Source organism: Paroedura picta, chromosome 3 (genome assembly GCF_049243985.1).
Source record: "Paroedura picta isolate Pp20150507F chromosome 3, Ppicta_v3.0, whole genome shotgun sequence".
Classification (NCBI taxonomy): Eukaryota; Metazoa; Chordata; class Lepidosauria; order Squamata; family Gekkonidae; genus Paroedura; species Paroedura picta.
In genome coordinates, this window is record NC_135371.1 from 52,837,575 (window position 1) to 52,860,382 (window position 22,808).

General features: G+C 42.4%; 1 protein-coding gene across 1 annotated transcript in view; it reads right to left on the reverse strand.

The window, feature by feature from the left end:
• The window catches only part of SLC6A1 (solute carrier family 6 member 1), a 118,407-nt gene extending 105,773 nt beyond the window's left edge, over positions 1 to 12,634 (reverse strand). The window contains exon 1 of the mRNA XM_077325694.1: positions 12,170 to 12,634. The gene's annotated coding sequence lies outside the window, so the exon portion shown is untranslated. The remainder of the gene's footprint in view (positions 1 to 12,169) is intronic.
• Positions 12,635 to 22,808: the final 10,174 nt, after the last annotated feature.

The following is a 22,808-nucleotide window of genomic DNA, read 5'->3' on the forward strand; positions in this document are numbered from 1 at the left end:
AGTCAGATTAAATGGACAGCTATAATTTGTATTCCTGCAAGGGACATAGGCAGTTGTATTATGAAATCCAGGATGAAGGAAGAATAACACCTATGTCAAACCGTTTCCGTTCTTTGAAATGCCAAACCATATAGATGCAATAGCTTTACAAACATTAAATAATTAAATATTCATTTGGTTTGAAAATTAGCATGCTTATAAATAGTTTTCCTATGAGCATATAAAAATTTAACCATTTAAACTATTAAAATTTAAACTATTTTAATTTTCTCTTTGATAACACAGTTGAAAGACTGTTGCATTTCAGCATAACTGCTGCACTAATACTTATAATGATGTGAGGTGTTCAATCAAAAATCATGCAGAATCTATGGTATTAACTTTGGGAAGTTATAATAAGACAAATGAGAATTTTGACTTATCTTCAGTAGTTGTCATTTTATTCTGAACTTCACTGGATATTTTAAGACTCAAGATAAATCCATGTGGTGACAAAATAGTAGTAACCTGATGGAAAATATTATCTTATCACACATGTAGATCTCCAGATTTGATGTTTATTAGAGAGCTGATGCCAAATGCAATCCAGTTAGGGCATTATAATATAAAGCATTAAATTTACAAGGAAAGATCATATACAAAGTTCATATTTATTCTTAACTTTATACTATTTTCCTCAGTTATTATTTATATATATATTGTATTTCATCATTTTAAAAAAGTAGATTTACTAGAGTGAAGCATTAAAAGAATACTGAGCTTTGAAAAGAAAACTGAAAAGAAACTTTGAAAAGATAACTGCTGAGCAAAGGCAGATTGGTCATTAAAGCTACCTGGAAAAATCCCAGTGGGCAGATGGCCTGAGGAACATCCCCTAGCTGGAGGGCCCCCTGAGTCATGAATGATACAAGATTTACCTTATGTAGGATAGTCATGCACAAATAGAGCAGAAACATCCCACACGAGGTAGACAAACTACCATCACAAGGTAGTGGTCCCCTCCTCACACAAGGTAGGTGAGGGCCACAACCATTATGAGCTGTTGGCCCTCCCCATGTGCAAGACAGGTGGGAGCAGCTAGCTACATCCAGCCCATGTGAGCAAGCAGAGCTGCTGTCACAAAACTGTGACTTTTGCCACATGTGAGGTAGGCATGAGCAACCTACAAGCTGGAAGGCTGCTCTTCTTCTCTCCTTTTTTCCTCTACTGGTAGAGACAACTGCGGGCAGGGCCCTTTCCAAGGGCTGTTTTTGCTCCCCAATCCATCCCTGACAGTTTCATGGTTGTCTTCTGCTAATACATGTAAACAGAGACAGTTCAGGAGAATGTTCATATCTATTCTAAACACATATAATTCCTAGAGAAAGCAGAGATGGAAGATCTTGTTAGCTTTCTAGTAACAGCTGACTGTCATCTGGGCTGAGTAACAGTGATTTTGTACATGTAATGAACAATATTTAAGTATATTAAAATTATTCATGATCAATATTTTCAAAAGAATGAAAATGCTTAAAATAAAGTTAAATTAGTAAACATCATTTCAGAAATAAAAATGTGAAATGGGGACTTGAATTTAATTGGGATTCAGTAAAATTCAAGTGAAGAACCTAATGATCTAAGGAAACATTCATTCATTTCAATAAGTAATAAATGCTTTGTTTTGCTACTGTAATTGTTTGAAGAGCATACAGACGTTACTTTAATTATCCATACTTTCACAGTGCAACCCTGGGGTAGAGGTCATAAATGAACATAGATAGAGCTAATGATGGCCTGTGCTGGTGTTTCTCCAAGATGGTGCACCAGTGAGATACTGGCATGACAATGGTCTGTAGCCATACCAGTGCAAGCTGCTGCACTAGCAAGGGAAGAGCCAGGCCCAGGGGTATGGCAGGAGTTAGCCTTGATCCATCCCAGACTATGACTGCAAAAAAAAAAAAAAGCAAAAATCATGGTGCAGCTAGCCACTCATCAGATTGGAGAGAGGTGAACAGAGGGGTGCCACAGGCCTCAGTACTTGGTCCAGTACTTTCAACATTTTTATCAATTATTTGAATGAGGGGATGGAGGGACACTAATTAAATTTGGAGATGACACCAAACTGGGAGTACAGAGTTCAACAAGATCTGAACATTCTGGAAAGGTGGGCAAGTGACAACAAGATGCAATTCAATAAGTGTAAGTGCAGAGTTCTACAGCTTAGTCACAAAAATGAGAAGCAAGCATACTGGATGGGAGGGTAGCAGTGTGTATGAATGAGATCCTAGGGCACTTGTGGACTGTAAGCTAAATATGAGCAGACAGTGTGATGTGGCAGTAAAGAAGGTGAATGCAGCCTTGGGCCATATAAACAGAGGCATCACCTCAAAATCACAAGATGTCATAGTCTTGCTATATACTACATTGGTCAGACTGCACCTGGAGTACTATGTGCAGTTCTGGAGGTCTCACTTCAAAAAGGATGTGGACAAAATTGAGAGTATGCAAAGTATCCCAAGCCCTATTAATAAATGTTGAGGGATTGGGAATGTGCAGCCTGGAGAAGACAAGGTTGAGAGGGAACATGATTGCTGTCTTTAAGTATTTGAAAGGTTGTCACTTGGAGGAGGACATAGAGTGGTTTCAGTTGGCAGCTGAGGATAGTACCTGCGGTAATGGCTTTAAACAACATGTAGAACAGTACTAGCTAGATATCAATTGAATTGGCTGCTTAAGAAGGTAGTAAGATCCCTGCCACTGGTGGTCTTTAAGCAGCAGCTGGACCTAAACTTATCATAGATGCTTAAGGCTATTTATGCATTGAAGAGAGGGTTGGATTAGATGGCCTATATGACCTCTTCCAACTCTATGTTTCTATGTGACAGCAGCTGCAGGTTTCCCCAATAGCAGCCAACCCCCCTCTTCTGAATCCAATCACACAAATGCACACACACACTCAGTGTGCCCCAATCAGAACAACTCATAGTTCAGTAGGCAGAATGCATGGCATGGGAATCTGTCTCAGAGGTCTCTGACATGCACACTTTGAGTCAGAGTGTTACACTTCAACGGCAGGAGAGGCACAGTGAGGGAACTTACCACCACTGAGGGAGCAGTTAACACTAATAACCAAGAAAGGAGCAAAGTCTATTGTGGTGAACATGCTCCAGTTCAGAACTCCTACAGGTGCCCCATCTCTGGATACAAAGGGGTGCCCATACACTTCCAGGTTATCTGTATTTGGGGGCATATTTGGGGGCATATTTCAGCATACCAATGTATGCAGGATTTTTTAGGAGAACCAAGAAAAAAATCCTGATATATTTGGAAATTACTAGCAAACTCAAACAACAGCTGAGGAACTGGAAAAAATTACTCCCAACATCCAGCTGTTTGGGGGCTTTCTTCTGCAGTCCTTTTAAATGGGGGGTATTTAAAGGGACTGCAGAAAACTGCAGGCAAAACAGCTCAGCTGGGTCTATTTTGGCCTGTTTCACTGAATCATCAAAGAGAGTCTCAGTGGGGCCTGCAGGGAGAGTTCTCCCTGCAGGTTTGGCTGTTTGTAGGCTCTGTTGGACAGTTTAAACTAAACTGGGCTGACCAGAAGAGCCCCAGTGGAGCCAGCAGGAAGTTCTCCCTCCAGGATCAGCTGCTTTGTGAGCAATTTTGGGCAGTCCAATTTAAAGAGCCCTAGCTGAAATGTCTCTCAGCTATTTTTTGCACATTTTCAGCTGCTTCTCCCTAACCCCTACCCTTTGTATTTTTTAGTTCAAGTCTATTGGACCTGCAAAAATTCAGAATAGCTGAAAAACAAAGAAAAAAATTCACACACTAGCTGGGAATCAATCTGCCTAGGCTGGGAGTCTCCCCATCACACTCACAGATTGAGTGCCATCTTGACAATGCTGGTTCCCACACCAGAGCCTAGCATTGTGTCCAAATAGGGATGGCATGAACCATTCCACCACAGCATTATGTTCCACGTCATGTCCATTGTCCATTGTGGTGAACATGCTCAAGTTCAGAACTCCTACAGGTGCCCCATCTCTGGATACAAAACACAAAGGGGTGCCCATACACTTTCAGGTTATCTGTATTTGGGGGCATATTTCAGCCATATAAACAGAGGAATAGGGCAAACTCCTAGGAAATTATACCCAGAGGAGCTTCCCATGATGTGAGGCAACATGGACACTGGCCACCCCATACTGGACACCACCTCCACCAGGGAGAGACTGGGGACAAATATGCTTGGACAACACTGGCTGCCCCACTATCCTCTGCCAATCAACTGGCAAAGCATTTACAGCACATATTGTTTTGCAGAATCAGAGCCCTATGCAGCCACAGCAGCAATGTTTGGAGCAGTTGTAGACCATTTCCTTGTAGGATCAAACTGAATGCCTACCGCATGCACTTCAGTGTGCTTCCATGGTAAATGGAGCCATCTACCATGGGCGTGGAACCACAGACCCTGCTGTAGCAGGCATGGTGTTTGTGGTGTTTCTGTTTAGCATCTGTGAAATCATGATTCAGGGAGATCTGGAAATATGACAGTGCTCTTTCTGCCATGCTGCTCCATCACCAGTTCCAGCCTGACTCCTGCTCACAATGGCAGAAGAACTATTCTAGGCAGAGGAAAATGGCAACCTAGTACACTAGACCTCATCACTATTTGTTGTTCAAGAAAGACTTAGGTGTTCTACAGTTTTGTTCCTGTCTCTGAGTAGATGAGACTTGACAGATGCCCCTCCCTGCTCACCTTATGGTTAACACAACTCTAAACCCACCTTAGAGCTTCATATATCTAAGTCTCTGGCTCAGACATGTGCATGCTGCAACTGCAGATGCCCTGGCTATACCATCCCAGTACCTTTCTGCTGGGTCATGCCTGTTTGTGCAATGTTCTCTGTCTGGCCTATGTGGCTGATGGTAGCAACATCAGGGTTGCAGTGCAGTGCCCAGTGCTTGTTTCCTTTCCACCTGCCTTTGCAGCCCAGTGGTTAGGATGCTAGCCTTCGGTGTCGATATGAGTCTGAGCCTGGCCTCTGTCCTAACACTCAGGCCATGTGCCTCTTTAGTGGTTGTACTATTTCTGGGCTTTCAACTGGCTCTTCGTGAGGGGGCAAATGGCATCAAGAGGCAGTGGCCAGATGGTGATTGGCTTAACCTGTATGTGCCACTCATAGGGATGTCATTGAGTGTCACCAGCATTTGGTGTGAATTGCCAGGATTGCTATGGACTCCACCATGCTTGCTCTGTTGTCTGAGGTCATGTGTTTTTATTTCTCCCTGAGGAATGTTCATACGGAACACACAAGAGGCTTCTGTGGCAGGCTAACTCCACCATGGTATCCCTCATGATTGCTTTTATGCACATAATACTCTATATTGACAGTGCACATTTCATAGATAACTCCTGTGTATCCTTTCATGTCAAAAATTGTTAATAACAAATGAGATTTATAATATAAATAAATTAATTTAGCAGAATTGGCATCTAGGAATGTATGAAAGCAACAGATATTAATGCATATCTACCACCAATCCCTAAATTTAACATTTTCAGAATCCCTTTCACTGGAATCTCTGTACACAAGGAAATCCCCGAGCACAAACATTGTTCATTATGACTATGAAAATAATTAAGTTATGACTTAGTAACAAAAATTTTAACTTATAACTCTTTGATATACACATACTAAAGATAAAGAATTACAATGTCTAATGCGCTAATAGAATGAGACTGACATTTTATGACCTTGCAGATACAAGGCATCCTTGGCTCTTAATGTGACATTGCATATGTACAGTTGCATGATCAGCCGCATGATTTCTAGTGTGTGTGTGTGTGGGGGGGAATGAATGATTTATTCAGACATTTTAGGAAAACCTACAAAATGACTTTGACAACTCAGTTTTATTCTACTTCAACAGGTAGAAGCAATGATAAATCAAGAATGGCTTGACCAGTTGTATATGGTTTGAAGAATTCTGGTGATATTAACTTGTTTCCTAAATTAGAGAACCTATTAAATCAACAACTATATTCTTAATTTTATTTTGACATACAGCTACCAGCTATGTGAAAAAATGCCTGCTCTTGCTTTCTTCAGTAAAATAATAACAATATTGTCATCACTTATATAATTACAAACTAAACTAGAATATTTTAAAGGGAAATTATGAAAGCAGTCTTTCAATGGGAATTTTCCTTTTCACTCTGATGTTTTAGGCTGTAATCTATGAAAAAACTTCTGTATCTTCCTTTGAAACTTGAAATATAAAATACACTTGAAACTACCGGTTTATTGCTTTGCTCTGAAATTCCATGCTCTTTTGCTACTATCTGCCTTGAGTCCTAGGCAGAGTCTGCACTTACTTTCTTTATTCCATTGTCAATCCTATTGAATTCAGATCGCTTTGAACTCGAATCTTCCTCTTCCCCCCTCGCCATTGAAACAGGAAAGTCTTCTGCATGTGGTTAGGGTAGTTCAGAAGGGGGGGGGGGGGGAGCCAAGCCTCTTTCTTTCTTTTCTTGAAGGGGGGGAGAGGAGCCAGGCAGGGAGCCTCTTTCTTTTCTTGGAGGGGGTGGGGGAGAAGATCGAGAAAGGTAGAGGAGGGAAGAAAACTCTAGGACTGACAGAAGTTGAGAGAAATTAGGGGCTTCTCCTTTAAAGCAAGCGTGTCACATGACCAGGTGTGGCCTATCAGAGGTTCTCTACCACGGAGCTTGGTTTCCCAATCCAGATTTTAAAATATATTGAGCATTAAAAGCACTCCAAAATAAAGGTAAAGGTAAAGGTATCCCCTGTGCAAGCACCAAGTCATGCCTGACCCTTGGGGTGATGCCCTCTAACGTTTTCATGGCAGACTCAATGCGGGGTGGTTTGCCAGTGCCTTCCCCAGTCATTACCGTTTACCCCCCAGCAAGCTGGGTACTCATTTTACCGACCTCGGAAGGATGGAAGGCTGAGTCAACCTTAAGCCGGCTGCTGGGATCGAACTCCCAGCCTCATGGGCAGACAGCTTCAGACAGCATTTCTGCTGCCTTACCACCCTGCACCACAAGAGGCTCTAGCACTCCAAGATATTGCACAATAAAGGTAGGGTCATTCCGGATCAATCCTTCTTGCTGCAGAAGGAAAATTTAAATCGCCCAAAATCCAAACGGAAATCGCATTCTGTGTAGAGGGCAGGGACTGAATCGATCTGGGGTTGGAATAAAAGCTCCGTGCAGTTTACACCCTAGTGAGAAAGGCAGACTATAATGTAAATAATTTTTAATATACTAATTCAGCCCAAAGATTAATATTACATTGCCTTGTACATGTTCCTGCAATCAGAGTTTTAGATTATATGCTAGGTTATCATCATCCTTCACTTAAGACACGTAATTTGATGCTCCGGAGAGTTTTAAGAACTACTAACAAACATGTCCACACTAGTTGTTTACTATGTGTCTGTGTCAACTTGAAGAAACTGCAACTCATCTCTAATGAAGCATAGTAGATGTAGCAGAAGGATCTATGCTGAAACCAGTGCCAAATTGAAGATGGACATATGTATGTATATTCTGCAAAATATCCACTTCAGAAAAATCACGTGTCTAGGTCATTGTCACATTGTGTGGGAGGAGCCTCTAATGCCTCTCACGTGTCTCTCACATACCCTTGCCTTCCTTGCCTGCTCTTCCATTTCAAAAGGTGATGATTGCAATTATTATCTTAATTATGCTTTATATAATTGCCCTATTTCAGTAGATAAACCCAACATTATTTTGTGTTTCACAGTACAACACTAAACCATCCTGAGCATGTTTGGTAGTGGGAATGGCAGTGCTAAAATATTTTAATAAATAAATGAATACATTTATAAAATGTGGTGAATTAAAAAATATAAGCTGAAATACACTGGAGGATAAAAGAAGCAAAAACAGTCCTATGTACTCCTGGAGACCATTCTGATATATCCCAAAGACACAGACATTACAAAGTACGATGTGTACATGGAATGTAGTTTTAACATGGGAAGACTTGAGAAGTACTATCATTGCAAACCAACATTCAATGAAAAATAACTAAGAAATTTTGTTTCAGTCCACAATATGACATCTGGTATTGCAGTACTCTACATGTTTACTTATGTACAGATAGCAAAGATTTTATTGGAACTTGCTTCCAAACAAGAAAGTATGTTAAGATTACATAATAATAATCATTAAATTATTTTAGATTAATTACATTTTATTTTATTGGTATAGAAAAATAACCAGATATTTTTTTCAATTTATATATATATATATATTTATAGCCAGAGTCAGATGTTTATTCAACTGATATTTTAAGTATTCAGTGTTTCCATTGTTGTTCAGTGCTACAGAATCTTATCTTCATTTTCATTTAGCCATGGTAAAAAAAGAAGTGAATAATTTTCAGAACTTACTGATAGCCTAACACTATAACAAGAATTAAAACAAATTATTTAGAATTCAAAAAAAATCTGGTCATTCTTTTTAAACTCAGGAAAATCACATTTAAAAAGAACAACAAAGGACATACGTCCAGTTGAAATTAACTCTCCAGTCAGGGCTTAAATTAATTCTGCAAGAGTTTCTATAATTGAGGTCAAATTATACTTTTTTCTCCCTTTATTTTCCACCAGATCTTTCTTTTTAAAATATATGAGTACATATATTTATACTTTAGATTCAATCCTTTCCTTGAAATTTAGTTCTATAGGACAGGCAATCCCCGTAAGGAATGAAGAACTCTAAGGAGATGGGACATATACTTCAGAACCCATTATTGTCCTATTTTGATGATCAATCAAGTGGAAGAATGTGATGACATCATCTTTTTGAGATTAGTAATTCATTGCTTGTAGCTATCAAAAGCAACCCAGTAAGATGAAAAGAAAGCAGTGGGGAAAGGTTGTTCTCATTACCCTTATGATTAGGATTTATTTCTTACTCTCTCCATATCAAAATATTCTATAAAAGATTTGGTAAAAAGGTATTATAGAGTCACATATTTTACATGCCATTGCAGTATTAAAGCAAGTTGCTTTGCAGAATGTGATAAAACAAATATTTTAGTTTTACAAATATATGCTTAAAAAAAAACGTAATCCATATGTTTATATTACAGTTGAGTCAATGGAATTTACTAAATAGCCTGTGTATGAGACTGCGTCTTTATTTACATATGAGTCGCATCCTGAAGATAAACTTCATAAAATAACTATAGCATCTAGCTGGAATTTATTTTCTTTAAGTACTGTTTATTTCAGTGAGACAACGAAACACATACTTAAATCCTTGCCAATAAAATCAATGGGATCCAAAAGTATTTAACTAGTGCTGGATCATACTCTGCATTAAGAAAAACTAATGAATTTGTATAAAAGTATTCCATAACAGCAAGTTTCTAGAACACATTTTCTCCAAAGAAAACGATTCATTCTTGAAAAAAGAAGTTTGTCATGCTTTATATGGTAGCTTTTCTGAGCATTGTAAATTGCATAGATTGTATGCCCGCAATCTATTCTTGACCTGATTTCCTTTAAAGTTCACTCACTTCTATAATGCTAAATAGATTTCAATGCAGGAGAGGACAGATGATATAAGAAACTATAGCTTCTTAAATGTATTGCAAACTAGTTATAAATACATTATCCTGTATACTGTTTGTAATTTTGATTCCTAAATCTGTACTGAAATTTAGCCATATTGATTTTGAATATCTCCATTGTAGGCAAAAGTTGTTTTAAAGACATTTAATTTAATACCATCCCAAGCATTCACTGGTGAAGAAGACATGCAATGGTTATATATGGAAATCTGCTAGAATAAAGTGTACTGAATAAAGTGTACTCCCCAAAACCATTGTTGAACTATGTATCTCAACATCATACAATATTTCACATTAAATATGTTGCTTGTTTTTTTTGCTGCTGACATCAAAATCCATTTTGTTTGACACTTATAGGTGACAGCCAATGTGCAAGTTTTACAACGTACTACTACATTCTGGGAGACATGGATTTTTTTTAAAATTCTCAATGTGATTGCTTTTATTAAATCCTGTCCCTGTAGTTTATTTTGAGACAATAGGGATATCAATACAAAAGTTATGTATATATTTCACTGAGAAACATTTTTACTGAAGACACCCATCACTCCCTGTATAATTGCAATGTGTCAACTGTTTCCATTGTATCACAAATTCAATATTCCTGACTCACCAGTTAGGAGGGGAGGAATCTTTCTTTCCTCTGTCCCAAATTAACACAAACGTAACATGAAGTTGTAGTGTCTGAACCAGAAATAACTTGGCTTATTAACCAAATTCATTAACTATCTCCTCAACTTGTAATTCTACTATCAAGTTTGTCATTTAAGTTAATTCTGACAATTTATTAATTTTTGCCCTCTTGGTATCCATTCAAAGTGCTTCACTTGAACAGAAGAGAAATATTTCCACCAAATGGGAAATTAACAAAATAATATATTTACCCATAGATTTTCAGTGCAATTCTATGTTTACTCAGAAGTAAGTCTTACTGTAAATGGGACTTATGCATGAGTATACATAGATGACAGTCTTTTTTTTTAGTCTTTGCTGGGGGGCGCATACTGCCATGTCCATGGTCATTTCTGCAACTCAGAACTCTACAGGTAAATTTAGGTTAGGCTAAAGTTCAATACCTTAAAGAATTCTGCCTCAAGGGAGAACTAGGGGGACCAGAATGGCTCCACAGGCATTAGGCAAATGCTTGTTCAGTGACCTTCATTACCAAAGCTCTTGGCTCTCAGGAACATCTCAAGCATTCAGTGTCATTGTTGATATCATTTTGCAACATGATAGGGTGCAAATAGGGAGAAAACAGAAAGTGGCCAACAATCAGCACAGAAAAGAAGCAAATCCTTCTGTGAGGCTGATACTTAAAGGTTTTTTCACCCAGGGCATATCTAATAATGTCTTGTGTCACAACAAACAATTGCTTATACATAACAAGAAAGAATGATCCAATGTCGCAGGCTCAATTCTAGTCTGACAAACTACAAATAGCCTTTAACAAGGATATTTGATGAAATGCTAAAGCCAGCTCTGGATGACTCTCCCTCTCACACCTGCTCTCCGCAAACATTCACATATAGATATTCTTTCTTGACTTTATCAAGCTTACAAGAATTATACTGTGCTAAAACTGCCCATATCTGGACATTAGTAGCCCTTCTCTTTACAATGCCAGCTTCAGATTAATAGCTGCCACTGGGAATAAAATTAAATAATTTATTTTGTTTAACAACATTGTAAAATCCATCACACGTATCCATACGTTGCAGGAAACCATCCCTTGGGCTACAGTCTCTTCCAAGGCACACTGTATTAAACAAAATCAGTTAATAAAGATCATTCCCAATAAATGTCAATCATTGCCATCCACACAGCTGTAGCATCTTGGTGCCTATTTCAGTTAGGATGTTCAATACCAATTCATAAGTGGCTGGTTTGCCTTCGCATAGCATTAGGTATCCCTGCAGGACAGGTAGATTCCACAGGTAGAAAGGTCTGGGATTCAGAGTGAGGCTGAAGGACAAGCCTGCGGCACAAGCGCGACTCTCGCCTATGGTTCGACAAGGGTGTCAAACAGCGCTTCCATGTCCTTCCCCTCCAAGGCTGCAGGTGCCAAAGACGCAATTCCTACCTGCCACTACCACACACACACACACACTCACGATCTGCCCCCCTTTCCCAAGCGCAGGGTCTCGACCCTCCGTGCTGGGAAACGCGCGAGCAAACAGGTCACGGGCACGAAGCAGCAGGAAGCGGGACCGAACGACCCTCTCCCAAATGTGCGTCTAGGGCAGCCCCAAGGGACGCGGTCGGTGCTCGGCGGGAGAATGCCACTCTACCGGCTTGCTCGCTTAGCAGCACTGGCGGCGGGGGGGGGGGGGAGGTAGCATGGCACCCTAGCCACTGACTCCCCGGGTGACCACCGTGACCTTCCTCTCTTCCCCACTGTGCCCCGCCGGCCCTTGGCCAGCCCCCTGGTGCCCCGGCTTCCCCTCAGCCTCGCTCGCCTTGCGTGTGCCCTCTCCCTCACGATCTTGCCCGGCGAGGTCCCGTTCCCCCTTGCCTTGCCCTGCCCTGCCCTGCCCCCGGCTCCCCGGCTGACGACCTACCTGCTGGAAGTCCCGAGGGGACGCGCTCGCCGCCGCAACCCGCACTTCGTCCGAGCCCGCCCGCGCCGCCGCTCTCCCCGCGCGAGCTTCCAGCTCATTTAAAGCTCGGCGCCCACTCTGCAGCGGCTGCTCGGCTCGGCGCGGCGAAGCTCGTAGGCTCCCGGCTCCGGTTCTCCCTCGGCACACAAAAGGCTCTCGCGAGCCTGCTCGGACGACTAGAGGAGCCCGGCGAAGCGGCCCCGCCCCCCCGCCAGCTGAGCCCCACACCTGCCGCGGCGCCCCTCTCCCCTCTCCGCCGCTGGCCAAGCTGCCAAAGCCCGCCCCGAGCCGGGCTAAAGTTGAGGCACGCAGCCCAGCCGGCTCTGCCTGCCTTCAGCGCGCAGCGAGTAGTTGGCGCCCGCCGCTGCTGCTGTCGCCCGTTCGCTAGGTGTGGGGCGGGCGGCGGACACGTGCGTGGGGCAGGGCCGGATTGGAAGAGCGCCGGGCACTGGTTTTGGCCTTACCACTCAGTCCCGGAGAGCAGCTCCACCACCACGCCAGGGCCACCCCAGCCCCCCAAGAGGGGGCCTGGGCTGCCTGGCCGGCCTCCAGTTGGTGACTGGAGACCTCCTGGGATTACAACTGATCTCCAGGTGAAAGAGGCCAGTACAACTGGAGGAAATGGCTGCTATGGAAGGTGAACTCTATGGCCTTAGACCCTGTTGAAGTCCCTCCTGTCTCCAAACCCCATCCTCCTCCCTCAGATAGAGCTGATGTCAACCCTACTGACCAGTGAGGGACATGCTTCCCTGCCTGGACGCACCAGGGTGAGGGATGGAACTGAACTGCATGACTCAGCTTCACCTGGCCTCCCTATGGGGAGGGAGAGAATGGGGCTGCCTCACCTTGCCCAGCAAGGAATGGACAAGACTGCCAAGGCTAACCTATGGCAGCAGGGGATGGGGCTGTCTGGTCTCACTGGGTGCATGCCTCCAACTCCTCTGGTGAGGAATGGCATGGGGTTGCCCAGCCCAGCCTTACTGTGGCAAAGGAAATGGCTTCCTAGCCTTACCCTGATGTGGGACAGGATGGGGCACTTGCCCGGCCACACTGCAGCAAGGAACAGGACTATCCCACCTGGCCTCGCCATGGCAAAGGACAGGGCCGCCTCACCCAGCTTCGCCTCAGCAAAAGACAGGGTGTTGCTATCCGGCGTTGTCTTACCTCACCAAGTGGGAGATGTGACAGGGTTACCCTACCCAGCTTAATTTCACCTGATAAGGGACAGGACTGTCTTGCCTCCATCACCTCTTCCAGTAAGGAAAGAGATGGAGCCATTCAGCCCAGCAGTTTTGCAATATGGGATGGGGGAACTCACCCAGTCCCACCTCTTCCAATGAAGAATAGAATGGAAACACACAGCCCTGGTTCACTGCCATGAGGAATGAGACAGCTCCACCTGGCCTCACTTGTCATGGTAAGGAATGGACATGCCTCACTTGATTTAACCTTGCCATGTGAAGGAAGGAACAGGGACACCCTGCTCAGCCTCTTCATGCCTGGGCTAACCTACTCAGCCTTATCCAGGTTAGATGCAAGTACCTCCTGCTCTAGGATTGGTAGGCAAACACTTCCTCTTTAGGAGGGCAGGGCTAGGACATGGGACCTTTTTCCAGGAGTCTTTGTCCTCCCCACCACCACCTTCGCCTGGGTTGAAGGCACATTTGTGTACAGCTAGCATCTCCAATCAGAGTTGATGCTTTAGATGGGAGGGAGACTCATGAGGTCAGCTGAGACGAGGTAGGACATTTTCTGCTGTAGCAACAAATCTCACAGGTCCAACATCTTTAGTGATTAAGATTTGGATGCTTCTAAAATGTCCTTAGGAGCCCCATTTCACACTCATATTGAAGGACCTGGATATGGCAAAATTCCTCAATTGGCTGTCGTGAATCAGATCCACCATTTAAGAACAGCTTAAGTCCATGACTTAGCTTTCAAATAATGGACACAACTCTTGAATGCAAAACCAAAATCAGATCCGAAGTATGAATCTACACAATATGCAGATCTTAAAGAACCACTGAATAATCATAACTCATATATGTGTTCACAGACTGTCAAGAGAATCATTAATCCAAGTTTGGAGGCACAAACTCCAGATAACATGAATCCTCATAGATCCCCACTGTTTTTATATCAGAACATCTTAAACCACCATAAAATCAGATTACATCCATGTTGATGTATATATGTGGAATGCAGTATTAAAAGTCATATGTTTCTCACATTGTGACCCAAAAATGTAAGTCTGATAAATCAGAAATTATACTTTGGTTTTTTTGGCAATATCCAAGGACTGGAAGCTGTGATCATATGGGAGATTTTTGAGGTCTGTGTGGAAAAATCTCAAGGAGTGTATCTGCAATCAACCATTTTTAACAACAGCATTATTACAAGATACTGTATCTAATTCTGTGTATGCAAGTGGTGGCCATGAATGATTGTAATTATGCAGTGGATTCAGCTTGTAAAAAAATTGTCATGACTGTGACCCAAGACCTGGACTTTGCAGCTCTGGCATTTACAGCCTGTGAATAGACTCGAAAGCTCACGCCTTGAATAAATCTTTGTTGGTCTTAAAGGTGCCACTGGACTCTGATTTTATTGAGCCTGTGAATAGTTTGTACATGGTGGCTTGTTTATTTTTAAAACATGTATATTGTTTTACTTTCAAACTCAATTTTCAACAAAGATTAAAATAATATGAACTACTGGAAAGCAAGACAAGCAAGGGGAAATACTACTTTACATAGATAGTGATTAAAATGTGGAATCCACTGCCAGAGCATGTAGTGATGGCCACAGGAATAAACAGCTTTAAAAGAGATTTGACAAGTGGAGGATACGTCTAGCCATTGCTACTAGCCATCAACAACAACAGCCATGGAGACTGTGGTGAACTTCCACGTTCAGTGGCACTAAGCTTTTTCATCTCAGAGCCAGGAGGCATCATAGGGGGGGGGGGGAGCAGCTTTGGTCTCTATGCCCTGTAGTTGGCCATCCAGAAGAACTGGTTGGTCTCTGTGAGAGGCAGGGTGCTGAATCAGATGGACTGTTGGTCTGATCCAGCAGGGCTCTTGTTATGTTCTTACTTTGACATGGTATTCCATAGAAAAAGGTATGAGCTCTGATTGTAGAATGGATTTAGAATGTCTCATCCATGGAATAATTAATAACCATTTTCAAGACAGTTTATTTAAGAATATGTTAGGAGTGGATTGATAAAAGCCTCTAGAAAGACAATGTTCTTTCTAGTTACAAATGTTCCCATGATCTAATGATGTGGTGCTAGCCATCACCTTCTGGACTTTCCCACATCCAGGGTTACTTGCCTTCCACCTAGTAGAGCATGTTGCAAGAGTGTGCTGTTTGAAGGGCATGAAGTGGGAGTGGAAATGCAGGCATGGGATTTATTAAATTAATTAATTGCTTCCAAGAATCACATACTCTGTTGAGTCACTTAATCCCAGTGTCTCTAATACTAAATCAGTAGATTTGAAACCTCAACTTCACATTGATTATGATAATCCCTATTGTTATCACTGGTTTGGGATGCCCAGAGAATACACTTATGTGGCCTTTATACATCTACCTCTCAAACTTAGTATGAGATGCTAATTCTCTAAATGCATACATGCATCCTTGGGGCTCCCCCTTCAAGGATCGCTGCCTTGTTGTGGCAAGGGGGCTTGCGTAGCTCAGTGAAGCTATGAGCTATGCCGTGCAGGGCCACCCAAGACGGACAGGTCATAGCTGAGAGCTCTGACAAAAGGTGATCCACTGGAGAAGGAAATGGCAAACCACTCCAGTATCTTTGCCATGAAAACTCTATGGACAGTTCCAATAGGCATAACGATATGACGCTGGAAGATGAGCCCCTCAGGTCGGAAGGTGTCCAATATGCTACTGGGGATGAGCAGACGGCTAGTACGAGTAGCGCCAGAATGAATGAAGCGGCTGGGCCAAAGCCGAAAGGACGCTCAGTTGTGGAAGTAACTGGTGGCGAAAAGACAGTCCGATGCTGTAAAGATTTTTATTCCATAGGAACCTGGAACGTCAGATCCATGAATCAAGGCAAGCTGGACGTGGTTAAACAAGAAATGAGAAGACTGAACATCGACATTTTAGGAATCAGTGAACTAAAATGGACAGGAATGGGTGAATTTAATTCAGATGACCATCAGGTATACTACTGTGGACAAGAATCTCGCAGAAGAAATGGAGTAGCATTCATAATCAATAAGAGAGTAGGAAAAGCAGTCTTGGGATACAATCCCCAAAATGACAGAATGATCTCAGTTCGAATCCAAGGCAAACCATTCAACATCACAGTGATCCAGGTCTACGCCCCAACCACTGCTGCTGAAGAGGATGAAGTTGATCAGTTCTATGAAGCCCTACAACACCTTCTAGAAGCAACGCCCAAAAATGATGTGCTTATCATCATGGGGGATTGGAATGCTAAAGTAGGAAGCCAAAAGATAACCGGGATAACAGGCAAGTTTGGCCTTGGAGTACAAAATGAAGCAGGGCACAGGCTGGTAGAATTTTGTCAAGAGAATACAATGGTCATAGCAAACACTCTTTTCCAACAACCCAAGAGACGACTCTACACATGGACATCACCAGACGGTCAACACAGAAATCAGATTGACTATGTACTCTGCAGCCAAAGATGGAAAAGTTCTATACAGGCAATAAAAACAAGACCAGGAGCTGATTGTGGTTCAGATCATGAGCTTCTTGTTGCAAAATTTAGGCTTAAATTGAAGAAAGTAGGGAAAAGCACTAGGCCACTCAGGTACGAACTAAATCATATCCCCGACGAATATACAGTAGAGGTGACAAATAGATTTAAGGAATTAGATCTGATAGACAGAGTGCCTGAAGAACTATGGACGGAGGTTCGCGACATTGTACAAGAGGTAGCAACTAAAACCATCCCAAAGAAAAAGAAATGCAAGAAATCAAAATGGCTTTCTGAGGAAGCTTTACAAATAGCTAAGAAGAGAAGGGAAGTGAAAGGCAAGGGAGAAAGAGAAAGATACACCCAATTGAATGCAGAATTCCAGAGAAAAGCTAGAAGAGATAAGAATGCCTTCTTAAATGAACAGTGCAAACAAATAGAAGAAAACAATAGAATGGGGAGGACCAGAGATCTTTTCAAGAAAATTGGAGATATGAAGAGAACGTTTCATGCAAAGATGGGTATGATAAGGGACCAAAATGGTAGGGACCTCACAGAAGCAGAAGAAATTAAGCAAAGGTGGCAAAATTATACAGAAGAACTATACAAGAGCGAGCTTAACATCCCTGATGACCACAGTGGGGTAGTTACTGACCTGGAGCCAGACATCCTGGAATGTGAAGTCAAATGGGCCTTAGGAAGTCTGAGCAACAATAAAGCTAGTGGTGGTGACAGCATTCCAGTTGAACTATTCAAAATCTTAAAGGACGATGCAGTAAAAGTGCTACACTCAATATGCCAGCAAATTTGGAAAACTCAGCAATGGCCACAGGATTGGAAAAGGTCAGTTTACATTCCAATCCCAAAGAAGGGCAATGCCAAAGAATGTTCAAACTACCGCACCATTGCACTCATTTCTCATGCTAGCAAAGTTATGCTCAAAATCCTACAAGCTAGGCTCCAGCAATATGTGGACCGAGAACTTCCAGAAGTACAGGCAGGATTTCGAAGAGGTAGAGGAACTAGAGATCAAATTGCCAACATACGCTGGATCATGGAAAAAGCTAGGGAGTTCCAGAAGAACATCTACTTCTGCTTCATTGACTATGCTAAAGCCTTTGATTGTGTGGAGCACAACAAATTGTGGCAAGTTCTTAAAGAGATGGGAATACCAGAGCATCTTATTTGTCTCTTGAGAAATTCATATGCAGGTCAAGAAGCAACAGTGAGAACTGAACATGGAATCACGGATTGGTTCAAAATTGAGAAAGGAGTTCGGCAAGGCTGTATACTGTCGCCTTGCCTATTTAACTTGTATGCGGAGCACATCATGAGAAAGGCGGGATTAGAGGAGTCACAAATTGGGATCAAGATTGCAGGGAGAAATATCAACAACCTCAGATATGCAGATGATACCACTCTAATGGCAGAAAGTGAAGAGGAACTAAAGAGCCTGTTGATGCGGATGAAGGAGGAGAGTGCAAAAGTTGGCTTGAAACTCAACATCAAGAAAACAAAGATCATGGCATCCGGCCCTCTCAATTCCTGGCAAATAGATGGGGAAGAAATGGAGATAGTGACAGATTTTATTTTCCTCGGCTCCAAGATCACTGCAGATGGGGACTGCAGCAAAGAAATTAAAAGACGCTTGCTCCTAGGGAGGAAAGCTATGGCAAATCTAGACAGTATCCTAAAAAGCAGAGACATCACCCTACCAACAAAAGTGCGTTTAGTCAAGGCTATGGTATTCCCAGTTGCAATGTATGGCTGCGAAAGTTGGACCATAAGGAAGGCCGAGCGTCAAAGAATTGAGGCTTTTGAACTCTGGTGCTGGAGAAGACTCTTGCGAGTCCCTTGGACTCCAAGGCGAACAAACCGGTCAGTCCTAGAGGAGATCAGCCCTGACTGCTCTTTAGAAGGCCAGATCCTGAAGATGAAACTCAAATACTTTGGCCACCTCATGAGAAGGAAGGACTCCCTGGAGAAGAGCCTAATGCTGGGAGTGATCGAGGGCAAAAGAAGAAGGGGACGACAGAGAATGAGGTGGATGGATGGAGTCACTGAAGCAGTATGCAAACTTAAAAGGACTCCAGGGAATGGTAGAGGACAGGAAGGCCTGGAGGATCATTGTCCATGGGGTCGCGATGGGTCGGACACGACTTCGCACATAACAACAACAATCCTTGGGGCTATTTTGGGGAAATACGAGAAAAGAAGAAGAAGAAGAGTTGGTTCTTATATGCCACTTTTCTCTACCCGAAGGAGTCTCAAAGCAGCTTACATTCGCCTTCCCTTTCTTCTCCCCACAACAGATACCCTGTGAGGTAGGTGAGGCTGAGAGAGCCCATCAGAACAGTTTTATCAGTGTTGTGGCCAATCTGAGGTTATCCAGCTGGTTGCATATGGGGGAGCATGAAATCAAACCCAGCTCACCAGATTACAAGTCCACACTCCTAACCACTACACCAAGCTGGCTCTTTTAAGAGATGACAGAGGTTTATAGAATTTTATTTCTCCCGCTCAGATTTAGAACAGATAACAGGAAACATTTCTTTACTTAAATGAGTAATTAAATTGTGGAATTCACTGCCAATAAAACTAGTAATGGCCACAAGCATAGACGGCTCTAAAAGGAGATTAAGCAGTTTGATGGAACATAGGTCCACCAATGGTTCCTAGCCATAGTGACTTAAGAGAACATCCATATTTAGATCAATGCTAGTGGCAAAGAAAGTGTAACTGGTTGATCACAGTATAAAACAGATTGCTGGACTAGATGGATGCTGGTCTGATCTAGCAACGTTTTCTTCTGTCCTTAATCCTATATGGGGCAATACCCTTCTATTGAAGTCAACATTGAAATAAACACTTAGGGCATTTCTGCACATTGAAAAAATAGCGTTATGGCAGCACCATGTCATAACGCTATTAAATAACACGCTTCTGGTCATTCCTCACCTCCTGGCTCTCTCCCTTCCCCCTGCCACCTTCTTGCACTTCTGGGCACTCTGCATGCTAGCTTGAAATGGTGGAAGAGAGGAATGTGCTATACATGCAACTCTCCTCCGCCTGTCAGTCAAGCCAGGTAGCCAGTCACCTTTCTTCCTGTTTTAAAGGGCCCACAATGCAAGCTAATTTTTTTAAAGTAAAACTTATCCGTTTAGATGCCTATGCGTCTAATCATAGATGCATATTGCTATTTTTAATGCCACCGCTTTTGGAATCATTATCCTTGAAGCAATCTTGTTCCTGATTTTTTTTGGGGGGGGACTTTAGAGAGGCATGCCTTGTGTGTTAACTGGTGGGGGGAAATTTTGCCTGGGCAATTTAACACATATTTGTTGCTCCAGGCAGTTTGCTTAAAAAAAAAAATCCCCATCCCTGGTAGAAGGGAGAGGGATGCAGGTGCAAGGGCGGGCACTGGAGGCAGAGATAGCGGTATTTTGGCTTCACACATTTCCTTGGCATGTGGTTTGCTAGGTGCTCTCCTCTCACTCACAACAGATAATTGGGGGAATCCACTTTTTGGGATTCCCCAACTTTAAAAGGGAGGATATAGCTGCCAATTTGCTGATGGGATGCTGGATGTTGGCGACGTTGTGCAAAATGACAAAAACATCGCATCTGCAAAAGGTAATCCTTTCACTTTATTTTATGGGTGCGGAATGGCCCTTATTTTATTTTTCTACTGAAATCCAATTTTCTAGTAATAAGTCAAATCATTTGCATAGTAAGATTTTCCATGGTATACTGATGCATGTATTTAAAAATACAACATGTAATACATGTATGCCAAAGACGGTAATCTATCTGAGTTTTAAAATAGGAATGGTGATGCTCACATTTCATACCTTCAGCTAACTGGCAGAGGAATCCAGGGTTTCCAAGAAGCCAGGGCAGAAATGAAGGGCATTAGTTTGCAAGCAATATGTAACTCAAATCCTGAAGTGCTAGAATAGCTCAGCTACTTGTTCTGCTATATCCATGCCACCCTACTCTATTTAATTGGGAACACAGCTTCCTGCAAATATGGATATCAAAATTCTTCTTCCTGGCACCCAATGTTAATCTGTTATGCTTTACCTGTGATATATCTTTTGGTGTTACTAATTATATATTGGCAAAAATTTGTGAATGAATGGGAAATGTATTTTATAACTTATTATAAATCTTATTTTTATGCCAAAAATGCCAGGAAATCTATCAATCCATGGGGAGAGGGAAGACTGACACTGTTGGTACTTTTAAGATATGTGATATTCAAATGTGCAATACAAATGAGCTGTTATTTAGAGCCTTACAAGGAAAAAAGACAGCTGTTGTAACATTAAGTGTAAAACAAATATTAATACTTGTTTTGATTTGTGTTGGCACTACTGATGCCATTAAATTCACACCAGCTCTTAATGATGTTCTGCAATTCTGGCTACAAAATCATGTTTAACAGTTTTCAGCAGTTTTCAGCAACACTTCATGAATCAGTCCAGACCACTGATTTCCATTAAAAAGGAAACACTGTGTCTATTGCTCTTATTTTTTCCACCTTAAAACTTTTGATAATCAAGATTTAGGTGGCAATTTATCACAAATAAATTTGCTTCATTAACAATGAATTGATTGTAGTCATTATATTTATTGTTCATCATTCCAGATTTTACAGGAAAATATTTTGTCTTGCAAGCCAAATAATGGTGTCAGGTTTGTTCAGTTTACCATACATGCATTTCTGATTTCTTTTGGCACTTAGAAGAAACACAGGCCCACAGTTTTATGCATCTGTGATTATGTAATCTTTATCTAATGCATTTTTATAGTGCGCTTCTTCCAGGGAATTCAGGGTGGCATAAATAATTCTTCTTTGTTAATCTTATTCTTACAACCCCATCAGGTATGTGAGAGTGACTGGTCCAAAGTCACTCAGTAAGCTTCATGTCTCACTAGAGACCTGAATGGCAGTTTCTCAGACCCAATTCCAACACTCCAACATTATCACATTCTAGTGCTTTGTGGTCTGCTAGACCTGGGAATTTTAATAGCTTTCATTATGCCCAATTACAGGACTATTATACAGGGACACTATTTATTACACATTCTTTCTGATCATCTTGCAAGTTCCTCTCATCCAGCAATACTATTTCAACCATTTCCTAAACTTTGTCCTTTCATGCCATACCATTATAAAAAAGCTCCTCTATTCTATCATACTGAAAATATTGCAATTATTTACTTGTACTTTCATAAATACTTGTACTTTCATAAATTCAGGGCTGGTTAGCAAATGCAAGAAAGAAATATGTAATTGATGAAAGCAGACAACATAAAATAACATCTGTAACCGCTCGGTGAGCAGTATGATATTTGGTTAAGGGCTGGGGGGGCGGAGAGTGGGTGAGGATCTGGTCTGGGTGAGGATCCGATTAGAAGGTGCGGGTGTGCTCGGCGGGCCCTGGGGAAGCTGCGGACTCGCCGACTGGGAGGGGGCCAGGGATGGCTTCCGCAGGGCCCGCCGAGCACACCTGTTGCTTCACAGAGGCGGCGGGTGTGCTCAGTGGGCCCCGGGGAAACCGCAGCCTTGCCGGTGTGGAGGGGCCTGGGGATGGCTTCCGTGTAGCCCTCCGAGCACACATGCCACCTTGCAGAGGTGGTGGGTGTGCTCGGCAGGCCTCAGGGAACCGCAAGCTCACCGACGGGGAGGGGGCCGGGGATGGCTTCCCTCACTGGGCTACCGGGTGTGCTGGGTGGCCGTGGCAGGAGAGGGGGCCTTGAACGGGCTTTGAGCCTAGTAAGATAACATAAAATAATAGATATAAACCCAGCAGATATAGCCCTGTAGGCTACTGCTCAAGGTATTGAGCCTGATCTCTGCTTCAGCTGCTCATCATCTTGGCAGCTCTGCTCATTCTCTCTACA